At 44.7% G+C, this 22,099-nt stretch overlaps 1 protein-coding gene across 1 annotated transcript in view; it reads left to right on the plus strand.

Annotated features, from left to right (window-relative positions):
• The window catches only part of ITGBL1 (integrin subunit beta like 1), a 403,213-nt gene that overhangs the window by 112,641 nt on the left and 268,473 nt on the right, over nucleotides 1–22,099 (plus strand). The gene's annotated exons all lie outside the window — the stretch shown is intronic.

Here is a 22,099-nt window from a genome sequence, read left to right on the forward strand (position 1 = left end):
TTATTATAGCAAAAAGTAAAAAATATTGAATTTTTTTCAAAATTGTCGCTCTATTTTTGTTTATAGCGCAAAAAATAAAACAGCAAAGGTGATCAAATACCACCAAAAGAAAGCTCTATTTGTGGGAAAAAAAGGACGACAATTTTGTTTGGGAGCCACATCGCATGACCGCGCAATTGTCAGTTAAAGCGACGCAGTGCCGAATAGCAAAAAGGGGCCTGATCCTTTGGCTGCAAATTATTCCGGGGCTTAAGTGGTTAATTGGGGCATTTTAATAAATGTTGCAAATGGAGAGCACTCCTTATTAAAGGGGGCTCCTGGATTCCGATAAGCCCCCTGTCCGCAGACCCCGACAACCAACGGCCATGGTTTTCCGGAAGAGACCCTTGTCCTCATCAACTTGGGAACAAGGTGCTTCGGGGTGGGGGGGCCGCGCGGCCCCCCGCTTCACCAAAGCACCCCTCCATGTTGAGGGCACGCGGCCTGGCTTGCTCGTCCCCACCCATTTCCTGGCCGGCTGGGTAGCGTGCTCGGATAAGGGTCTGATATGGACCTGGGGGACCCCCACGCCATTTTTTCCGGTGTAGGGATTCCCCTTTAACGCCATACCATTTTGAGCGCAGCTCCAGGTAGCAGGGACCAGCGAAGGAGGCGTCGCTGGCCCCGGCTACCTGGAGCCGAGCTCAAAATGAGCGGACTTTTCTCCGGGCGGGAAATTGCAATGAAGACGTTGCTGGAGTGTTGGCTATTTTCTCTTATTTGGTATCACTGCAGGCCTGGTACCCAAAGGTACTAGTGTGGTAAAGGTACTAGTATGGGAGGTAATAATAATGAAGAGAAATAAAAATCGGGCTGAAATTTTACTTTTCCCCACTCTTGGCCTAAAGTTAGTTTTTAAATATACAGTACAAATGTTTTATGCCCCATATACACGGTTGGAATTTCCGACAGAAAAAGTCAGATGGGAGCTTTTCATCGTATATTCCGACCCTGTTTATGCCCCATCTGACTTTTTACCTCGAAAATTCTGACGGACCTAGAAAGAGAACATGTTCTATATTTTTCAGACGGAACAAATTCCTATCCGGAAAACCGCTTGTCTGTATGCTGTTCCGATGTACCAAAATCGATGCATGCTCTGAATCAAGTACAAGACAGAAGCTATTGGCTACTGGCTATTGAACTTCCTTTTTCTAGTCCTGTCGTATGTGTTGTACATCACCGCGTTCTTGACAGTCAGAATTTGGCATGAACGTGTGTACGCAAGACAGCTTCATCGAAATTCCGTTGGAATTCCGTCTGAAAAATCTTCAGAGGGCATTATAGTTGGTGTATGAATTACAAGGGCAGTGTCATAGTATTTCATTTTAGTTTTTTAGTGGAACTAAAGTGATCTTTTTTTTTATTATTATTTAAAAATCAGCTTAATATGCTTGTATGAAAATATTTCTTCATTTTTTTTTCCTGCAGTTTTCTATAGCCTTTCAGTCTCAATGTTTAATATCAAATATTTAAATATCAATTCATTCTGTTAATCATTTGTCTTTTGTTGATAATCACAGTTCCATCAATGATGCATTCTGTATTCTCTGCTTTTCTTCAAATTGTTAAGATTACTGACTTTCACTATACAAATCTGAGCAGAGCGTATTCCTGATCATTTTGAAAAATCAATTAAAATGCCCGGGATAAAAAAAAAAAAATCTCTTGTACTTTTTAGCTTTTAAGGCATGGAAATTAGGGAGACTGAGTGTATAAGTGTGAACAGGAGAAATTAGAAAGAATGGGATTCTGCATAATCGAGAGTAGGGAAAGGAGTAGGAAAATGCTCAAATGTAAATGGAGGCACTTTTTTGTAATCTGCTGTTATAGTACTGCTGTTGTAGTATTGTATACAAGAATCATTTGGAATTTAGATTTTTTAAATTGTACAATATGTCATTAATAAAGATCTACCTTTCACAGTGGTGTGGATAGATGAAGTTAATTTATCTTTGTCTTCTGGAAATCCTCTTGAATTCTGTTTTAACAGCATGAGGCTTTTTTTGCAGATTTTGCAAGCTTTGCCCAATGTCCTGTACAGACTGTTTAAGTAAAATGATCTATTTTTATACCTCATTTCTACATGACTATCTTGTTATTGCTCCTATTTTTATTTTTTTTTTTATCATATTTCTGTTGAATTGTGGCAGGTCAATAAGAATAACTTTTTTCATCTTCATCAGCATGTTTTTTATTATTTATTTTTATTTTTTGCGTCATTTTAGTAAAATCGTGTTTAAAGGGGTTGTAAAGGTAAATGTTTTTGCATAGAATGCATTAAGGTGAAAAAACATCTGACAGTCCCGGTGCCCCCAGCCCCCTCGTTTTACTTACCTCACCCCTCGAAAATCCCGTGCTCGTCCCCCGACGTCCTTTCCACCGTTCAGCCTGGCCGCTGATTGGCTGGAGTGGATGGATGGAAAGCAGCGCAGTCATTGGCCGCGCGGCCCCCCCTTCCCCAAGGCACCCCCCCATGTTGAGGGCACGTGGCCTGGTACGGCTCAGGAGGGGGGGCGCTCGCTCGCCCCCCTTTCCTGGCCGGCCGGGTAGCGTGCTCGGACAAGGGTCTGTTGTGGACTTGGGGGGGACCCCCACGCCGATTTTTTTCGGCGTTGGGGTTCCCCTTTAAGTCCATACCAGGCGGCGGGGCCAGCGACGTCTCCTTCGCTGGCCCCGCCTACCTGGAGACGCGCTCGAAATGAGCGGACTTTCCTCCGCGTGTGTGGGCGAGTCCGTTCATTTCAAAAGTAGGGCGGATAGTATGGCGGACTTAGTCCGCCGTATTAGTCCGCTCAAAAAGTGCCGTGTGTGGGCAAGTCCGTTCATTCGAAAGTATGACGGACTGTCCGTCGGATTGTCTGACGGACTAAGTTGGCCAGACAGTCCGCCACGTGTGTACGCGGCTTAAGAAAAAAATCATTGGCCAGTAAGTGTAAAACACAAAAATTGCATTACAATATTGGGGAATATTGGAGAATATTGCCCATTTTCCCTGGTCCATTTGATGTGTGCATAATGTATGCAGCAGGGATATTTGAAATAATCTCCAAAATATTAGTCAAATAGATTTTTAGGATAGAGATGGCCTCATGCGCACTGGTTTATTGTAAACACTATTGAAAATCAGCGTTAAAAAACACCTAAGCTGTGTTTTATTCAAACCAGTTTAGGTGAGTTTAGCTGATTTTAGCAGTGTTCGAGCGTTTATTTATTTAATTTGGCCAGAATTTTTATTTATACTGGCCATCGAAATAAGTAAACTCACGCTAAACACAAAAAGTGCTAAACACGCCTAGCGATTGGGCGCCTTTAGACACATTTAGCCACGCTTGGCATTTTTTATGTCCAAAAGCTCCTTTTCTGAATGTGCTTCTTTGTCATTTAGAAGGACCTATTACTGCCTGTAAACTCTGCCCCTCCTAAACTCCTCTAAAAGCCTATGTGCATAATATACAGTATAGGGGTGACATTGAGATGTTGTGTTTGTAGAAATGGGATGGTTTTCCATGGTTTTATAAGTTAACACATTTTAATACATAATTCTACTGCTTTTGCTTATTCACTGCTCTGTTAAAGAGGAGCATAATTCAGGAAGCTATGCCCAACAAGAGGAAGGTACAAGGCAATGAAAACATTGCCAATATGGTTTGTAGGTTCCCTGCAGCCATGGGCGTCTGCAGGTAGGGGCAAGGGGTACAAGTGCCCCCCCTGGAATCAGGAACGGATTGGCACTGTTAAATTCAGCACGGTGGCGTCACTATGGGGGTGCAGGAATCCCGCACCCGGGTGCCAACCTCCAGTCCGGTGACACCATCAAGGTGCTGTCAAGCCCCCCCCCCCCCATCAGTGTAGTGTGACTGCGGGCTCTTTTCCCTGCTCAGTCCAGCAGAGAACTTGGCAGCGCTGTGACAGGAGAAAGGCTGTCAGATGTTTCCCCCACTCGCCCCCTCTTTCTCATGTCAGGTTTGTCACCTAGTTTCCTGCCCACTCCGTTCCTTCTCCATTGGCCATAACTGAGGGCCAATCAAAGGAGACTAGGAAAGGAGAGCATCATGGGACATGTAGTCTCCAAGATTAGAGAGGTTACAGCTCGATCAAGAGAGAGATTGAGAGACTGCACCCTGGAAAAAAGCTGAGGGAGTGAATGCTACAGGACAAAGAAAGAGGAGTGTGCTGGGCAGAAGCCAGAGAGAGAGTCACGCTGCCCAGTACCACCAGAGAGAGAGTCATGCTGCCCAGCACCACCAGAGAGTCACGCTGCCCAGCACCACCAGAGAAAGAAAGACTGAGCCACTGCCAGGGTACAGACATGTTACACTACTGACCAGAGTAACCCCCGTGAGAACCCAGAGTGAGGGATCGTCCAGCCGGAATGATCACTGCTGTAGTTTAGCTGGGTCTGGTAAGAGGGCCTATCAGCCATTATTCATTACTTATTCATTACTTATCCTAGGGACTGCATTAGGGTCTGCAGTCTCTGAACACAATAATGTGATAATGACATTGTCAAAAAGGGGCGGCGCATGGGTGACCCTAAAATGATGCCCCAACCCAAAAAAGTTCTGCGGACGCTCATGCCTGCAGCTAATGTTTTCCCCATTATTGATTGGGCATACCTTGTTCTACACTGTGTAGCTGTGAGCAGGCGACCATCTTGGTAGAGGTACAGAGCTTAGCTTCCTCATTTCAGAGCTCCCATACAGCAATGTCTCAGATAATCTCACACTGCACATATACAGCTATGAGGAAGGAAGTGCCTAGGCACACATACCAGAAAATGTCTGTATTCTTTTCAGGGGGAATTTCAGACAAAAGGTACATTTTCAAGATACTTCCTAGCCACAATCAACTTTTTTATATGTTCCCTATTACATAGCATTTTTTTCTTAATTTGGGTCTTCTGGTCCACTTTAAAGCAGTTCTAAGAGCTGGGTGTTTTTTCCTTAATGCAATTTCCATTATGGTAAAAAAAAATCCCACTATCTTCCTCTTTACCCCTCTAAAGACTTACCTGAGGTTGTCAGTGATCCAGCACTATGCCCTGCTGAAGTCTTCTTACCCCTTTCTTCCTCTTCTCGCAGGAATCAGGCAGCAGCAAGACCCATTGGCTTCTGCTGCTGTCAATCAAATGATGTGAGGAGGGAGCAGCATGACTTGGGAGCAAGCGTGCAAGTGTGTCATGTGCGCAAAGCTCTTGCTATGGGGGCACACAGAGTAGAGGAGAAGCCTGGAGTGATCTCAGAAAAGGATTTTTGGGGCTGCTCTGTGCAAAACTAGTGCACAGAGCACATAAGTATAATATGTCTGTTATTTTAATGAAAAAAAATGTTAGGCTTTACAATCATTTTAAGTTAGGAGAATATGTCAGTACCACAGCTCACAACTGTAAAAATAAATTGTGATTTTATGTGTTCCCGTTTGATATACTTTATGATGTGTGGCATGTTTTATGTTTAACTTGGGTGCATATTACTTTCCAAAAAAATCAGAACATGCTGTGGCACTCAGTTTTCTCAGCCCATAATCATAATAAACTGCTGTCTTTTGCAAGTGTTGTAAACTGTTTCAGGACCCTGTACCAGCTAATATGTTATTTCAGATTAATTCATGTTCTGAATTCTGAGAAGTAAACATTCTAAGTAATAGTTTCTACTGAAAAAAAAAATAGATGTGTCCATGAAAAAGTTTATGTGAATTCCTTTCTTTAAGCACTTTACATCCAGGGCAATTTCTTTTGCTAGAAAATTGCTTGAAACCCCCAAATATTATATATTTGTGAAAGCAGAGGCCCTGTGGAATAAAATGATGGCATTTGCATTTTTTGTATATTGAACAATATTTGAGCAGCTGTTTATCAAATGCATTTTGTTAGGAAAAATAAAATTAATTTTAGTGCACACAAACACAACATCCAATTTTTTTATGTAAAATATAATAACTTGGACAGTTGCTTTGTGCTGGGAGAGGGATTGGTGGGGAGGATTTGTAATATGAGGAGGAATTTGGGGTGGAAGAAGTTTTGTGCTGGGGGAGTGGATTGGCAGGAGGGGAATAAAAGGATTTGTGCTAGAATAGGGGGATGGGATTTGACTGAGAGGGGGAACTGTGGAGTGGGAAGAGGTTTTGTGCATGGGAGGGTGATTCCAAGATGGATTAAATTCATTATTTTCCTCAAAATTATACCAACAATACCCTATAACAGTGATGGCAAACCTTGGCACTCCAGGTGTTTTGGAACTACATTTCCCATGATGCTCAACTACACTGCGGAGTGCATGAGCATCATGGGAAATGTAGTTCCAAAACATCTGGGGTGCCAAGGTTCGCCATCACTGCCCTATAATGAAAGAAGTTTGTTTGAAATCTTTGCAAATTTACTTAAGTATTCTCAGTCTTTGCCATGACACTCAAAATTGAGCTCAGATGCATCCTGTTTCCACTGTTCATCCATGAGGCCGGGTTCACACTGGTACGACAAATGCTCCGACATTGGGAGCTCATGTCGCATGACGTGTGAAAATCAATGTTTCCCTATGGGAGCCGTCTTAACTGGGCTGACACAAGTCGGTCCGACTATGAAAATGCTCCCTGCACTACTTTGGTCCGACTTTGATCCTACTTCAGCCCATTGAATATCACTGAATTTGGATTGAAGTTGGATCACCGTTTTGACTGATCCGACTTTGGCATGTGGCTTGTGCTCCTATGATCTTGAAGGGGAACTCCACACTAAATTAAAAGAACAAAAACGGCATGGGTTCCCCCTCTAAAAGCATACCAGGCCCTTCGGTCTGGTATGGATTTTAAGGAGAACCCCCGCGCCGAATAAACTGGCTGGGGGTCCCCCCAGAATCCATACTAGACCATTATCTGAGCAGAAAGCCCGGCAGGTCAGGAAAGGGGGTGGGGAGGAGCGAGCTCCCCCCTCCTGATCCGTACCAGGCCACATGCCCTCAACATGGAGGGGTGAGCACTTTGGGGCAGGGCGGCACCAAAGCACCTAGTCCCCATGTTGATGAGGACAAGGGCCTCTTCCTGACACTGGCCATTGGTTGTCAGGGTCTGCAGGTGGGGGGCTTATCGGAATCTGGAAGCCCCCTTTGACAAGGGTGACCCCCAGATCTCGGCCCTCCCACCCTATGTGAAGGAGTATGGGGCATTGTACCCCTACCCGTTCACCTAAAAAAAGTGTCAAAAATAAAACACATTACACATGTTTTTAAAGTAATTCATTAGGAAGCTCTCCCCTCTCCAGTTCTTCTTCGCTCTCTCTCCAGTTCTTCTCTCTCTGTCCGCTGTCTTCTGCCAGGTCTCCTCTATTGTCTTCTCGCTCTTTTGCCCACCCCCTGCCCCTGTTGAGGGCATGGTAGAGTTTGGGGGGGGGGGGGGGGGCGCTCGCTCACCCTGACCTGCTGGGCTTTGTGCTCGGATAATGGTCTGGTATGAATTTTGGGGACTGAAGGGCCTGGTTTGCTTTCGGAGTAGGGAAACCTATGCTGTTTTTTTTTTTTTTTTAATCGTCGTTGAGTTCCCCTAAAGATTTATACCAGACACAGTGCCTGATATTGTCAGGGATCAAAGTCAGGTCCCTGTTCATTGAAGTTGGATGCATGTCAGACTTCAAGTCGCAGGGAAAAGTCGGATCCAAAGTGACTTGACTGTCGTGGTGTACCAGTGTGTACTGGGCCTGAAATGTTTCTACAACTTGATTGGAGTCCACCTGTGGTAAATTCAGATGATTGGACATGATTTTGAAAGGCACATACATGTCTATATAAGGTCTCACAGTTAATAGTGCATGTCAGAGCACAAACCAAGCTATGAAGTCCAAGGAATTGTCTGTAGACCTCTGCGACAGGATTGTATTGAGACACAGATCTGGGGAAGGGTACACATTCTGCAGCATTTAACATCCCAATGAGCACAGTGGCCTCCATCATCCATAAATGGAAAATGTTTGGAACCACAAGGACTCTTCCTAGAGTGGGCTGCCCAGCCAAACTGAGCGTTCGTGGAGAAGGGCCTTAGTCGGGGAGGTGACCAAGAACTAGATGGTCATGCAGACACAGCTCCATCATTTCTCTGTGGAGAGAGGAGAACCTTCCAAAAGAACAGCCATCTGTGCAACACTCCACCAATCAGGCCTGTATGGTAGAGTGGCCAGACAGATGTCACTCCTCATTAAAAGGCACATGACAGGCCATCTGGAGTTTGGAAAACGGCACCTGAAGGACTCTCAGACCATGAGAAACAAAATTGTCTGGTCTGATGAAACAAAGATTGAATTCTTTGGCCTGAATGGCAAGTGTCATATCTGGAGAAACCCAGGAAACGTGTCAAGGAAGGCGTTCTAGCAATCTGGATAACAGCAGAAGATCTGTGCGCAGAGTTCCCATTAAAAGAGCCATCTGACGCGCGCACATGTGACAGCACTTAGCACCAAGAAGCACTATTTAAAGGAGACTGTCACCATGCCATCTTGCTGCCCGGTCTACAGCATTCATGAGACCCCTTGCTGCCTGTTATCCTGCTTACCTGATTCCTGTTACCTGGCTCGTCTTTGACCATCCCTGCTTGCTGCCAGTTTTTGATCCTGGCTTGTCCTGATGTCTCATTTGCCTGCTCCTTGGTCCTTCGCTGCCCGCCTGTTACCGACCTGGCCTGCCACATGACTACGCTTTGCCTGCTGCTCCTGTACCATATCTGCTGCCTGAAGCCTGCCTGTGTTCCAGACTACAGGATATCTCCTAGTTGTTGCTGCCCTCAGCTGTCAGTCTGGTCCTTCTTGCTGATCCTCCTGAACTGCTATACTTCATTGCTGTCTGTACCAGCTTACTTCTACTGAACTACAATACACCTTCTTACCAAGTACAGCTTCCAGCTTCCTGTTGTCCCTGCCTCCTACAGGGTCCCTGATCCAGTCCGCAACTGGTCTCCTTGCAGCACATCAGAAGTCCGGATCAGCCCCTGCACCAGCTACCTGTTAGGCACTTGTGCCCCTTTGCACTCCCGAGCCCCTGTCTGCTCTATCAGGGATTCTCGAGCCAGAGGTATAAGAGAAGCCGCTCCCTGCATAAGTGGGCTCAATCACCAGGTACGTGACACAACGCTCATCACCTGGCCAATACCATCCCTACAGTGAAGTGTGATGGTGGCAGCATAACGCTGTGGGGATGTTTTTCAGCGGCAGGAATTGGGAGACTAGTCAGGGTCAAGGGAAAGATGAATACAGCAATGTACAGAAACATAATTGATGAAAATCTGCTCAAGCACTTTGGTCCTCAGACTGGGGGAAAGGTTCAACTTCCATCTTCCAACATGACAAGGACCCTTAGCACATAGCCAAGAAAACAAAAGAATTGGCTACATGACAACTCTGTGAATGTCCTTGAGTGGCCCAGCCAGAGCCCAGACTTGAACCCAATTGAACATCTCTAGAGAGATCTGAAAATGGCACCAACACTTCCCATCCAACCTGATGGCGCTTGAGAGGTCCTGCAAAGAAGAATGGGTGAAACTGCCCAAAAATAGGTGTGCCAAGCTTGTAGCATCATTCTCAAAAAGACTTGAGGCTGTAATTGGTGCCAAAGGTGCTTCAACAAAGTTTTGAGCAAACACTGAGAATAATATGTACATGGGATTTGTTTCATTTTTTATTTTTAATAAATTTGTAATGATTTCAAACAAACCTTTTTCACATCATGGGGTATTGTTTCTAGAATTTTGAGGAAAATAATTAATTTAATCCATTTTGGAATAAGACTGTAACATAACAAGATGTGGAAAAAGTGAAGCGCTGTGTACCAGCTAAACCTAACTGTTCTCCAAGTTAAACTACTGCCCTCCTTGAAAGGTAGACCCATACTCAGAGCTTCCCTTCACTTATACACACACACAGATTTGGTGCATGCATGACTGTCAGTATTGCATGCCTGTACCTAACTTTACACTAATCTAAGGACCCGTTGACATAATTGCGATTTATGTGCATTACAACACAAGATCACAGCATGTTAAAAGCAATTGAAAAGTAGTTGGTATAATTTATGAAGCTCTTCTCATTAGTGTTTTGCATTAGAGGGCAATGTGTTACAACTTTGAAAAATTCTGCTTGTTGTATCTTTTGACTGTTTTTGTAAAAATTAGCATTGCAATATAGTTGTGTTGTGTTATGTCAGGACAAGTCGCATGTTGGGGAGCATGTCCGTCATCTGCACACCCATGTGGTGGGGGAGCAGTACAATCTTTGAAAACTCACTTAAAGATGATAGGCATACAGGCTGATATTAACGTGTATTTGGTTTTTCATAGGTAGGGAAAGGTTGAACCTCTGTCAGAGTTTACTGCTATGCAGGACTCTTTAGGACTAGATTTTACAAAAAAGGAAGATAGGGAAATCTGCAATAAGGAAAAGATATAGAGCTATATGCAAAACGTTTTTCTTAATTTTGAATAAAGGGAGGATTAGAACCCCTGTCAGATTTTTTTTGCCATCTGTGTCCCATGGCAGAGATTTCCCAACATTTCCTGTCCCATAGTCAAACAGGAAGTGAGAAATCCCTACAAATTGAGGAAATTGACCCCAAGTCACCAGAACTAGTGTCCCTATTGGAATAATTCCCCTCTATCACTTTTCTGGGGACAAATAGAGAGGTTGTATCTCCTTAATGGGACACAGACAGCAATAAAAACTGACAGGTGTTATAATCCATCGGCACTCTAAGTTTTGCCTTTAGTTATACTTAAACTTAGGGGGAAACAAACTTCTGTGTTGCTGTTGCAGAGTTTTCTTCACTTCCTGTCTGGAGAAAAGGTTGGCCCTGGTAGAGCAAGTAAGGGGTAATCTTTCTGAAGGAGCTCTGGGCAGCAATATATGCTGACAAAGATTCCAATCCTTCCCCATTCTTCCCAAAGCTAAAAAAAGTTTTGGCAATATATAAACTTTAAAGTATTGTGACATAGCAAGTATCAGTTACCATCATCTAGCTATAGATCTACCAGTCATTGAGTGGTGAGCTAAACGGGTACCATTTAATCAAAAATTGAAATTAAAATAGGATTTATTTTTTGTTTTTTTGAGTGTGACCTGTGCCGCTTCCCTTCACTGTTTGAATGTCTTTCTCTATGTGAAATCAGGGAAAAAGAGGAAGCCAGAAGGCAAACAGCATGTGCTATGTCCTCTTTACAAAATTCATAATACACAGATATATTCAAATATAGTAAAAAAGACATTAACAAACCAGTTCTAAAACTAAAATAAATAAAGTTTACACACAACTAATAGTTTTTCTTGAAAAACAAAAAATGTTTAATGTTTTTGAGGCATTTTAGTAAATGTCATGGCTGGTTCCTGTTTTTCCAGTTCACCATATCCTGGAAATGCCTCATAAGCATTTTCCTTCTGTGCATCAGGGCTATATGGTGGTTAGGGATGAACTTCGTGTTCAAGACGAACATACATTCGACTCCAACATCGGCTGTTCGCCGTTCGGTGAATATCGAACGTTATGGGCTAAATTCGCGTGGCATCGCAGTGCATTGCTGGCTCATGATTGGCCAAGCATGCACTGTGACCCCGCATGCTTGGCCAATCACAGCGCCGGCAGCGAGGAGAGGCACGATTGGCCACAGGCAGGATGCCTGTGGCCAATCATAGCTCAGGCTGTGTAGTACACGCCCCACACTATATAAGGCCGCCAGCTTGGTGGCCTTGTGTAGTGTGTTGGCGTCTGTAGGAATTAGTGGGTGTTCTCTGTGTACCTTCAACACAGTATACACCGTTTATTATCGTCCGATTTAGCGTTTTTGCTCTTCTATAATTGAGCTGTTAGCAATATGCAGGAGCTTGTGCCTGTTGTCTGCGTGCCCTGACCGCAGTATACACCATTATATCCACCTATATAGCTAGCTATATTGCTCTTTTGTAATAGAGCTTGCAGTCAGTTATAGGAGATTGTGCTTGTTGTCTGCATGCCCTGATCGCAGTATACACCGTTATATCCACCTATATAGCTAGCTATATTGCTCTTTTGTAATATAGCTTGCAGTCAGTTGTAGCAGATTGTGCGTGTTGTCTGCGTGCCCTGACCGCAGTATACACCGTTATATCCCCCTATATAGCTAGTTATATTGCTCTTTTGTAATAGAGCTTGCAGTCAGTTGTAGGAGATTGTGCGTGTTGTCTGCGTGCCCTGACCGCAGTATACACCGTTATATACACCTATATAGCTAGCTATATTGCTCTTTTGTAATAGAGCTTGCAGTCAGTTATAGGAGATTGTGCCTGTTGTCTGCATGCCCTGATCGCAGTATACACCGTTATATCCACCTATATAGCTAGCTATATTGCTCTTTTGTAATATAGCTTGCAGTCAGTTGTAGCAGATTGTGCGTGTTGTCTGCGTGCCCTGACCGCAGTATACACCGTTATATCCCCCTATATAGCTAGCTATATTGCTCTTCCGTAATAGAGCTTGCAGTAAGTTGTAGGAGATTGTGCGTGTTGTCTGCGTGCCCTGAACGCACTATACACCTTTATATACACCTATATAGCTCTTCTCTAATTGAGCGATCTGCCATCTGCAGGAGTTAGTGGGTGTTGTGTGCCTCCAGCACAATATACACTACCCAATTGCTGGTTTTCCCATCTCCCTTCAGGCCATTACCATGTCTGGAAGGCCAACAAGGAGAGGCAGACAGGCACGAGCCGATAAAAGAGGGCAAGCAGGCTCTGTGTCTAGAGACAACAGTGCTGGTCGTGGACGCGGTGCATCGTCATCATCAGCACGTGGCCATGGGACACGCTTGTCCTTCTTTTCGCCAGCTGGACGTGTTGAGCCGCATCATGCCGAAGACTTGGATGACCATCCTCCTCATCCTCTCTCACCCAGGCTCAGGGTACTAGCAAAGCAGCTGCCAACGCATCGTCTTCCCTCCTCTCAATGTCATCATCAGTGACTCCTTCCCTAGACCCACCATGTCCTCCTGAGGAGTCTCCTGAACTCTTTGAGCACAGTGTTGGGTACATGCTCCGGGAGGATGCCCAGTGTTTTGTAGGCTCTGATGATGATACTCAGCTAGAGGAAGGCAGTAGCGTGAGCGCAGAGAGAGGGGATGCTCAAGAAGGACAGCAATCTGGCAGTCATGTTCCACAAGCTGCAGCATACTGCCAGGTTTGCTCCAGCGATGAAGAGGGAGGGAATGATGAGGGCACTGACTCCACGTGGGTGCCTGGTAGGAGAGAGGAGGAGGAGGAGGCACATGTCCAATGAGGCAGGATACCCTCCGGGGGCCAGCTTAGGGGCAGCACACCGACTGAATCACACCGCAGAGCTCCGCCTGTGCAGGGCGCTGCATCTGTGTGTTATTCTAAAAGTTCTTTGGTGTGGGCCTTTTTTGAGACGAGTGCATCAGATCGCACTGCTGCTATTTGCAACATATGTCTCAAGCATATTTTGCGTGGCCAAAACATCAGCCGCTTGGGCACCACATGCTTGACCAGACATATGTTGACCTGCCATGCAGCTAATTGGCAAGCATACCTCAAAGACCCACACCAAAGAACAAAGCGGACCTCTCCTTGCTCCTCATCAGCTGGGATCTCCAACCCCACTAGACCTTCAGTGCTCTCTGAAACCTGCTCTGAGAGGAATGAAGGTGTAGAATTAGGTGTGTCACAGCCAAGTGCTTCCGGGCTAGCAGTACACCCACGTCCGTTTATAGCAGGCAAATTTCCCTGCCCCAGCTGCTGGACCGTCAAAAGAAGTTCACTCCCAGCCATCCACATGCCCAGTGGTTGAATGCTAGCTTGGCTAAATTGCTAGCACTTCAACTGCTGCCTTTTCAGTTGGTAGACTCGGCCCCCTTCCGTGAGTTTGTGCAATGTGCGGTTCCTCAGTGGCAGGTCCCTAAACGCCACTTTTTCTCACGGAAGGCGATTCCGGTTCTCTACCAGCATGTGGAAGGCAATGTCCATGCATCGCTGGACAGGGTGGTCAGCGGTAAGGTGCATATTACCACTGACTCATGGTCCAGCAGGCATGGACAGGGACGTTACCTGTCTTTCACGGCCCATTGGGCCACTCTTCTGGCAGCTGCGAAGGATGCAGGACAAGGTGCAGTAGTGTTGGAGGTTGTTCCACCACCACGCCTCCAAAATGCTACTACTGGTTGTGACACACCTCTCTCCTCCACCCTCTCCTCTTCTCCTTCCTCCATGGCCTCTTCCAGTGCTCTGTCCTCAGAACCAGCGGTGCTCCGTAGGCGTTCCAGGGGCTACGCAAGTACACAGGCAAAACAATGCCATGCCGTGCTTGCGCCGGTTTGTTTGGGGGACAGGAGCCACTCTGGGGCAGATATTTTGTCAGCTCTGCAGGGGCAGGCCGAGAGGTGGTTGACGCCATGCCAGCTTAAGCCAGGAATGGTGGTTTGCGAGAATGGCACCAACCTCCTCTCCACCCTCCGACAGGGACAACTGACCCATGTGCCCTGTGTGGCTCACATCCTTAACCTGGTGGTGCAGCAGATCTTGGGCAGGTACCCGGGCTTACAGGATGTCCTGAAGCAGGCCAGGAAAGTCTGTGTGCATTTCCGCCGATCATTTTAATGCCTGTGTTTGGCTGGCTGAGCTCCAAAAGGAGTTGAACCTGCCCAAGAACCGCCTTATATGTGACATGCCCACCACGTGGAACTCAACGTTGGCCATGCTGCAGCAGCTGCACACGCAGCAGAGGGCCATCAATGAGTACCTGTGCGACTAAAGCACCAGGACAGGGTCAGGGGAGCTCAGTTTTTTTCTCATCATGCCAGTGGGGCATGATCAGGGATGCATGCACTGTCCTGTCACCATTTGAGGAGGCCACACGGATGGTGAGCAGTGACAGTGCATGCATCAGTGACACTGTACCTCTTGTCCACCTGTTGGAGCATACACTGTGTGGAATAATGGACAGGGCACTTGAGGCAGAACAGAGGCAGAAGGAGGAGGACTTCCTTGCCTCTCAAGGCCCCCTTTATCCAGACAGTGTTCCTGCTGTCCCACCCATCACACAGGAGGAGGAGGAGGAGGATAATTGTGTCAGCATGGAGGTGGAGGCTGGCACTCAGCAGCAGCAGTCTTGTAGGGATGATTTACAGTCCCAAGAAACCTGTGGACTTGTATGTGGCTGGGAGGAGGTAGCTGTGAATCATGTTGTCCTCAGTGACCCAGAGGACTCCGGACCAAATGCCTCAGCTAACCTACGCTGCATGGCATCCCTGATCCTGCAAAGCCTGCAGAAGAATCCTCATATTCTTTAGATCAAGGAGAGGGACCATTACTGGCTGGCCACTCTCCTTGATTCATGGTACAAGGGTAAGGTTGCCGACCTTATCTTGCCATCGCAGAGGGAGCAGAGGATGAGACATCTCCGGGAGGCCTTGCAAAAAGGTCTGTGCAACGCAATCCCAGAGACTGGGAGGTTACAAACTCCTGGTCCTGGACAACGTGTTGCTGAGGCATCAGTCAGAAGGAGCGGTGGAGAAGGTGGCTGTCTGACTGATGCGTTCAGACAATTTTTTAGTCCGCAGCCTCAAGGTATGATCGGTTCCAGCAACCAGTGCCAGCGTCTGATTTACATGGTGCAGGAATACCTAGGGGCAAGGTGAGACTTGGACACCTTTCCCACCGAAAATCCTCTGGCTTACTGGGTCTTGAGGATGGATCACTGGCCAGAGCTTGCACAGTATGCCATTGAGCTACTGGCCTGTCCTGCATACAGTGTTCTTTCGGAGCTGCTGGTGGCTTTGTTACTGATCACAGGGTCTGCCTGTCCACCGACTCAGTTGATCGACTGACCTTCATCAAGATGAATCAGAATGATGTAACCGAATAATCTTTTGTTTGAAATATCACATCCCTTCAAGACTGCCTATGCTGATGCTGAGTGACTGTCCTGTTATGTTGATTGTCTATCCTCTTCCTCCTCCACTGATATGTTGGAAGAACATTTTTGGTTCTGGGTGATGCCACCAGCCCAATTTTTCAGCCCCTGTTTAACAGGGGCATTTGATTACATTTTTGATGCAATGCTTTGCAGCAGGGCTCATTCCTGCACCACAACTAGAGTATATGGGAGAGTTTGCAGTGTCGCGGCACCAGCACTAGTGCCAGCAGCCCAATTTTTCTGCCCCTGTTTAACAGGGGTGTTTAATTACAATTTTTGATGCAATGCTTTGCAGCAGGGCTCATTCCTGCACTACAACTAGAGTATATGGGAGAGGTTGCAGTGTCGTGGCACCAGTGCCAGCAGCCCAATTTTTCAGCCCCTGTTTAACAGGGGCATGTAATTACAATTCTTGATATAATATTTCACAGCAGGGCCTGTTCCTGTCCCCACCCAGAGTAACCGTGAGGACTTATAGTGTTGTGGCACCAGCACCACAACCACCAAAGGTAAATTTTTCTACCACTGTTCAACAATGGCATGTAATTGCAATTTTTGATATAATCGTTCACAGCAGGGCGCTCCAGCGCCCACCAAGAGTCACTTTGAGGGCTTACAATGTTGTGGCAACACCAACACTTTGTTCCGCCATTTCTGCAGAGCATATAGGGCAGGCCCCTACTTTCAAACATCCAACTTACAAACATCTCCTACTTGCAAACGGAAGGAGACAACAGGAAGTGAGATGAAAAAAGACGGCGGCAAAACAAATTATACAGGAGTGATAACCCTTCCCTATGTTTTCCAAAAAGCTTAAAAATAGATTTTTGACTGGAGCTACAGTTTAAAAATGTACCAGTTCAAAATTACAAACAGATTCTACTTAACACAACAAATCTACACAGTCTCTTGTTTGCACCGCCTGTATACTGCTGTTCCGAGTATATAGGGCCTGGGGGCCCCGCGTCTTTCCTTTTTTTAATATGGGTACGGGGTTCCCCTTAATATCCATACAAGACCTAAAGGGGCTGGTAATGGGCAGTGGGGGGGGCTACCCATGCCATTTTTCTCAATGATTTTCATCCATATTGGCGGAACCAGATATTACATTAAAAACGCAAGCAGTTTGAAATGACTTTTTTCAGTTTAATGTCATTTTGTGCAGGGACTGTTTTAAACACTGGAAACATGTGGCACTTCACAGGCATACTATAGACACCCCCCCCCCAGGCACGATATTTAAAGGAATATTTCACTTTTTTTTTCACTTTAATCGTCATTAAAATCAGTGCTCCCGCCAAAATGGCCATTTTTAAAAACATTTTAGGCATTGAACCATGTCCCCTGGGGCAGGAGCCAGGTCCCCAAACCCTTTTTAGGATCTTGCATATTAGCCATTAAAATTAGCACTTTTTATTTCGAACGTTCGAGTCCCATAGGCTTCAATGGGGTTCTAAAGTTCGTACGAATTTTCGGTCCGTTCTGGTGTGAACCGAACCGGGGGGGGGGGGGGGGGGGGTGTCCGGCTCATCCCTAAAATGGTGGTTATACCTGTTTTGACATTACCTCCTTGGCTTGTGTTGCCATAGAAACTGCTCTATTGGATGCGGCCTAAGGGGTGGAGGTGCCTATTTATTCCCCTGTGCTGGCTGCAAGTTTCTGTCATTTCTATATTGAGGTAAGACCTGTTGACCCTGATATTTAGCATGCAGCTGTAGCCATTATATCAGTTTGGTCATATTTTTGTCCCTGTTCTTCACCTCTCCTGCCCGCCTGTACTGTTTTACAGCTGTCACTTTTCAATCATGATCCCTATGTCTCCACCTCCTGAGAAGAGTTGCACTAGTATGCAGTGTGTTTATATTATTTTGGCTGCAACAAAAAAAGAGTGCTGGACAGAAGGGGGAAGAGAATTCAGCAGTGTGGATTCAGATAATTTGTCTTTATCTCCTAATGCCCTATTGACTCTCCTGTTACAAAAGAAAAACTGCAAAAAAACTGCAACATTGTATGGTTAAACTGTGAAGTCATGAGAAATTCCATTGCAAGCACTCAAGTTCGCCATCTTACAACCTGCCCAGCAGGCCACAGTATGAGAGGTGTTTTGGGTTTGTGGAGCTGCCCTCCCTGGGAAAATGTTCTATTGTGCCTGTTTCAAAGAAGCTTTCCATAATAAAGAGATGGAAATTCGTGAAGCTTGCACCTACATCACTCTCTCAATCAACCTTAACAATTTTTTCAACAATTCGGGATGGGGGCAGGTTGCTATGGATGCCTCGGATCACAATTAATATTTTTCTATTTTGAATCTTTATGCTGCTCCCATTAATAAATAGATAGGAATGTATATAATTTTTACTTTTTTTAAATTTTTTTTTACATTTCTTCAGCCACTTCCTGGTTTCCATGCCTAGGTAAATGATTTCATGAGGAACAGAGAATGTGACTCGGAGTATGGTTTTTGACTTTTCTATGGGTCCCTTCCTTCCCTTACCATTTGGGTGTGCTCACCGAGAACCTTTTCAAAGATACTGGTGTTGTCCATTATTGCCATTCTGTGCCTTTGCGATGTCAGAATCTTTCGTTATTTAGATGACATTCTGATCCTAGCAGATTCAACTCCTACCCTACCCATGAAGATCTTGCACTGGAAATTCTACCATAATTCAGCTAATAAATGTGCAAAAAGGACCAGCTAGTCTAAACTTAGTTGCTAGGATACCTGGCCATGTGGTTCAAAATTACTTGAGGAAGAGTCTTTCTTCCTTGAAGAAAAATATGGGAAGTTCAGGTTGTGGTTTGAACAGGCGATGAACAGGCAAAAGATGTACGAGGATCAACGGCTTGCTATTAGTCACAATTCAAGCAATCATTGTAAAGAAATAGCATCAGCAGATGATCTACAACAATTTTGTCCAACAGTGCAAGCAAACAGCCTTGTCCCAAAATATTTTCTTGCCAACATTGATAAGAAGATCCCTTACACAAGGAAGACTGCTGGAGCAGTTGTCAGAGGTTGTGCTTACCACGGATGTAGATCAGAGGGGTTGGGGAGCACATTGCCCATTCTTCCCATCACCCAGAGCTGGAGGTTTTTCTTCAAGCATTAGTCTTTAAAAACTCAGTTTCAGGGTCAACGTGTCGATATCTTGTCAGACAACACCACATAGGTGACCTATGTGGTTCATCAAGGAGGGACTAGAAGTCTCCAGCCATTAAAGATCTCTGTGAAGATCTGTGATGGGCGGAGCAACATTTACAGTCCCTCATTGATTTATATCTACCTGGAATCCAGAATGTGACAGCAAACAAGTTCATCTGAGTGCTCTGTTCACAATAAATGGTCCCTGACCAGGTACTATCTGAGGAAGATTTTTGACCAATAGGGTACTCTGGATGTGGGTACTCTGCATGTTGAGTTGCCAGCCTCCATTGCTCATCTCCCTGCTACTTCTCCAGATTTCAGGATCCCAGCCCCTAAGCTCAAGATCCCCTGATGGTAGTGTGGGACTTTTGCATGGTGTACATATTTTCTCTGGCATAAACAAAAGGAGAAAAGCCTACCAATAAGGTCACTTCACTGGCACACCACCGTTTAATTAAAATATTGTATTATAGAAAAAGGTGGTTCGCTTGGAAGAATTGTAGAATTCAGTATACAGGTTTTAATTCTCACCATCCCCCTGTATTTGATTTCTAGCTACATCCTACAGAATGCTAGCCTGAGGTCCTCCAAGAAAATGGAAAATTGTTTGCATGTTGAACCTACCATAATTTTGCTTTTCTGATGCATCCTTATACCAGTTTCCAGCTCTTAGCCCTCATGAGTCTAGCTAGGTAACATCTGTACACTGGTAGGTGAGGAATTTAAAGGGCTAGTTAAGGGTTATCATGGGAGGAAAAAAAGGACACAGCTGACCCACAGTAGGCTAACTTGAGGATGCACAATGAAAGAAAAATTACAGTAAGTACAGGTAAACATTTTTCCATTTTCTAGAATCCTCTTACTTGTTGGCAAACTGTGTAGTATATCATCAAAGGTTAGGCCCCTCTGCATTAAATCTTTCTAATGAATCAATCTCCTAAAGCTGTATGAATTAGATTAGTTAATTACAGAGTTCCTCTGTACTGGCAATGCCAATTCTATGCTTACCTATGGCTATTCAATGGATGCTATTGATATAATTTGACCGAGGCTTTGTGCACAGGGCTAAGAAAGAGGAAATATGACAAATACAAGAGCTTGGGGTTCATGGAAGTCCTGACTATATATATATATATATATATATATATATATATATATATATATATATATATATATATATATGTAGCTTTTTGCTAGTTTACAGTAAAAAAAATAGAATTTTACTTTTTGCCATTGATAGACACCATCAAGAATACTACAGATTAAAAATTAAAAGGAATAACAACCAGATTTACAGATAGATAAATGTTCAGAACAATGTAGTGAAAGGTTTGATACTAACATCTTTTACTTGGCTCATACATCTACAGATGTAACTCTCAAAAAGTCTCAAAATCAAGTAATCAAATAGGTTATGTAACGCTGCACTGCTCATTATTTAACCTAGTGGTATGAAATCCACAAGATATTTAGACAGATGGTTTATGTCAGAAATAAGCTCCTGTTACCATTATAACTGAATTGCTGGTTAAAACTGCAAGTATCTGTGTCATTTCCATATGTTACACAATTCATGAGATGCTGCTCCTGGAACTGTCACATCCTGTTTAGTAAAACTGAAGTATCTTCCCAATATTAGGGATATGATTTTGTGCCATGTTCTGCTCGATCATAATGAAAATGTATTTATGTGGTACAATATTTCTACTTTTTGCTTGACCAGATGAGATTTACCAAAACGTTCATCATTATGGACTTTGTCTGCAATGTTTCCATTGTCCTTTGCAATACGATGTGCCTTTTTTTGTATTAATATAGTTTATGCATATTAGCCTGTATCAGATAAAACAGCCTTGCTGGGTATTTGAAAAACCTGAATTATGCCCCGGTAAAAATATATTTTATTAAAAAATAGTCAAAAGTCTCTAGAGAACTGCAGTCATATAACAAGATAGGCTACTTTCTAATGCACTGAGAAGTGAATTCGAGAGAGAGTGAATATAGGTTACATACTGCCTTCCGTGTACAGTGGTAGATGGAGGCAGCACTGGTAGAATCTTCTCTGGCATTACCAGCTAGTAAAACAAAGTTTTAGGGAAAACGTAGAAAGGTTAATTGTGCAAAAGCAGCATACTGAAAATTGTACTTTTGTCTTTAAAGAAGAGCTTCAGTCTCCCAAGAAAAAAAAAAAAAAGCAGCTACAAATATTGTAGCTACTGACCAGTGGCAGGGCAAGGTCATCTTGTTCCCAGGGAGAAGATGCCAAACTGAACCCCCCCTACTGTGGAGTAAGTGGTGGGGTTAATAGCAAAATGCGTAGCACGCCTCATCAAACACCCCCCAATTCGGTTTGCGACAGACCTCTCGAACATTGAAAAAGTTCAGAATCCCAACTTGAAAAATCAAAAGTCTCCATTTTGAAGGCTTATATGCAAGTTATTGCCCATAAAAAGGGTATGGCAGACTGGTTATTGCCTGAGAGACATGTATCAATGCCAACATTTTTTTTAAACATTACTCTTACAGGAACAGCATATTCTGTGGCAGGGCAGCCCTTAAGCATGAAATCACATACCTCTAAGTGATTTTTTTTCACGCGCATGCACCACTGGAACCCTGCTCCCACTGTGAATGGACACAGTGGGAGCCAATCAGCGGGTCCGGTGGACCTCATGTCTGCCAGAAACCCGGGTGACCATTCTGAGACAGGCAGAATGGAGTTCTGCCTATGTAAACAAGGCAGATCGCCGTTCTGCTAGTAAGGAAGATAGAGAGCTTCTACTTGGACCACCTAGGCAATCTGGGCAAAAGTGGGAGCTAGTACCCGTCATAACCAGATACCTGCCCCCCCCCCCCAAATTAAAGGTTTCCAAAAGTAGAAGAGGAGGGAGTGAGGTGGAGAAGTGGAACTTCACTATTTGGGTGAAGTTCCACTTTAATTCCTATTGAAAAATAGCAATAACAGTCTCATGAAATTTGGAATGGGATT

The sequence above is a fragment of the Lithobates pipiens genome, unplaced genomic scaffold (assembly GCF_037356315.1).
Source record: "Lithobates pipiens isolate NorthernLeopardFrog02 unplaced genomic scaffold, aLitPip1_a1.2 Scaffold_16, whole genome shotgun sequence".
NCBI classification, from domain to species: domain Eukaryota; kingdom Metazoa; phylum Chordata; class Amphibia; order Anura; family Ranidae; genus Lithobates; species Lithobates pipiens.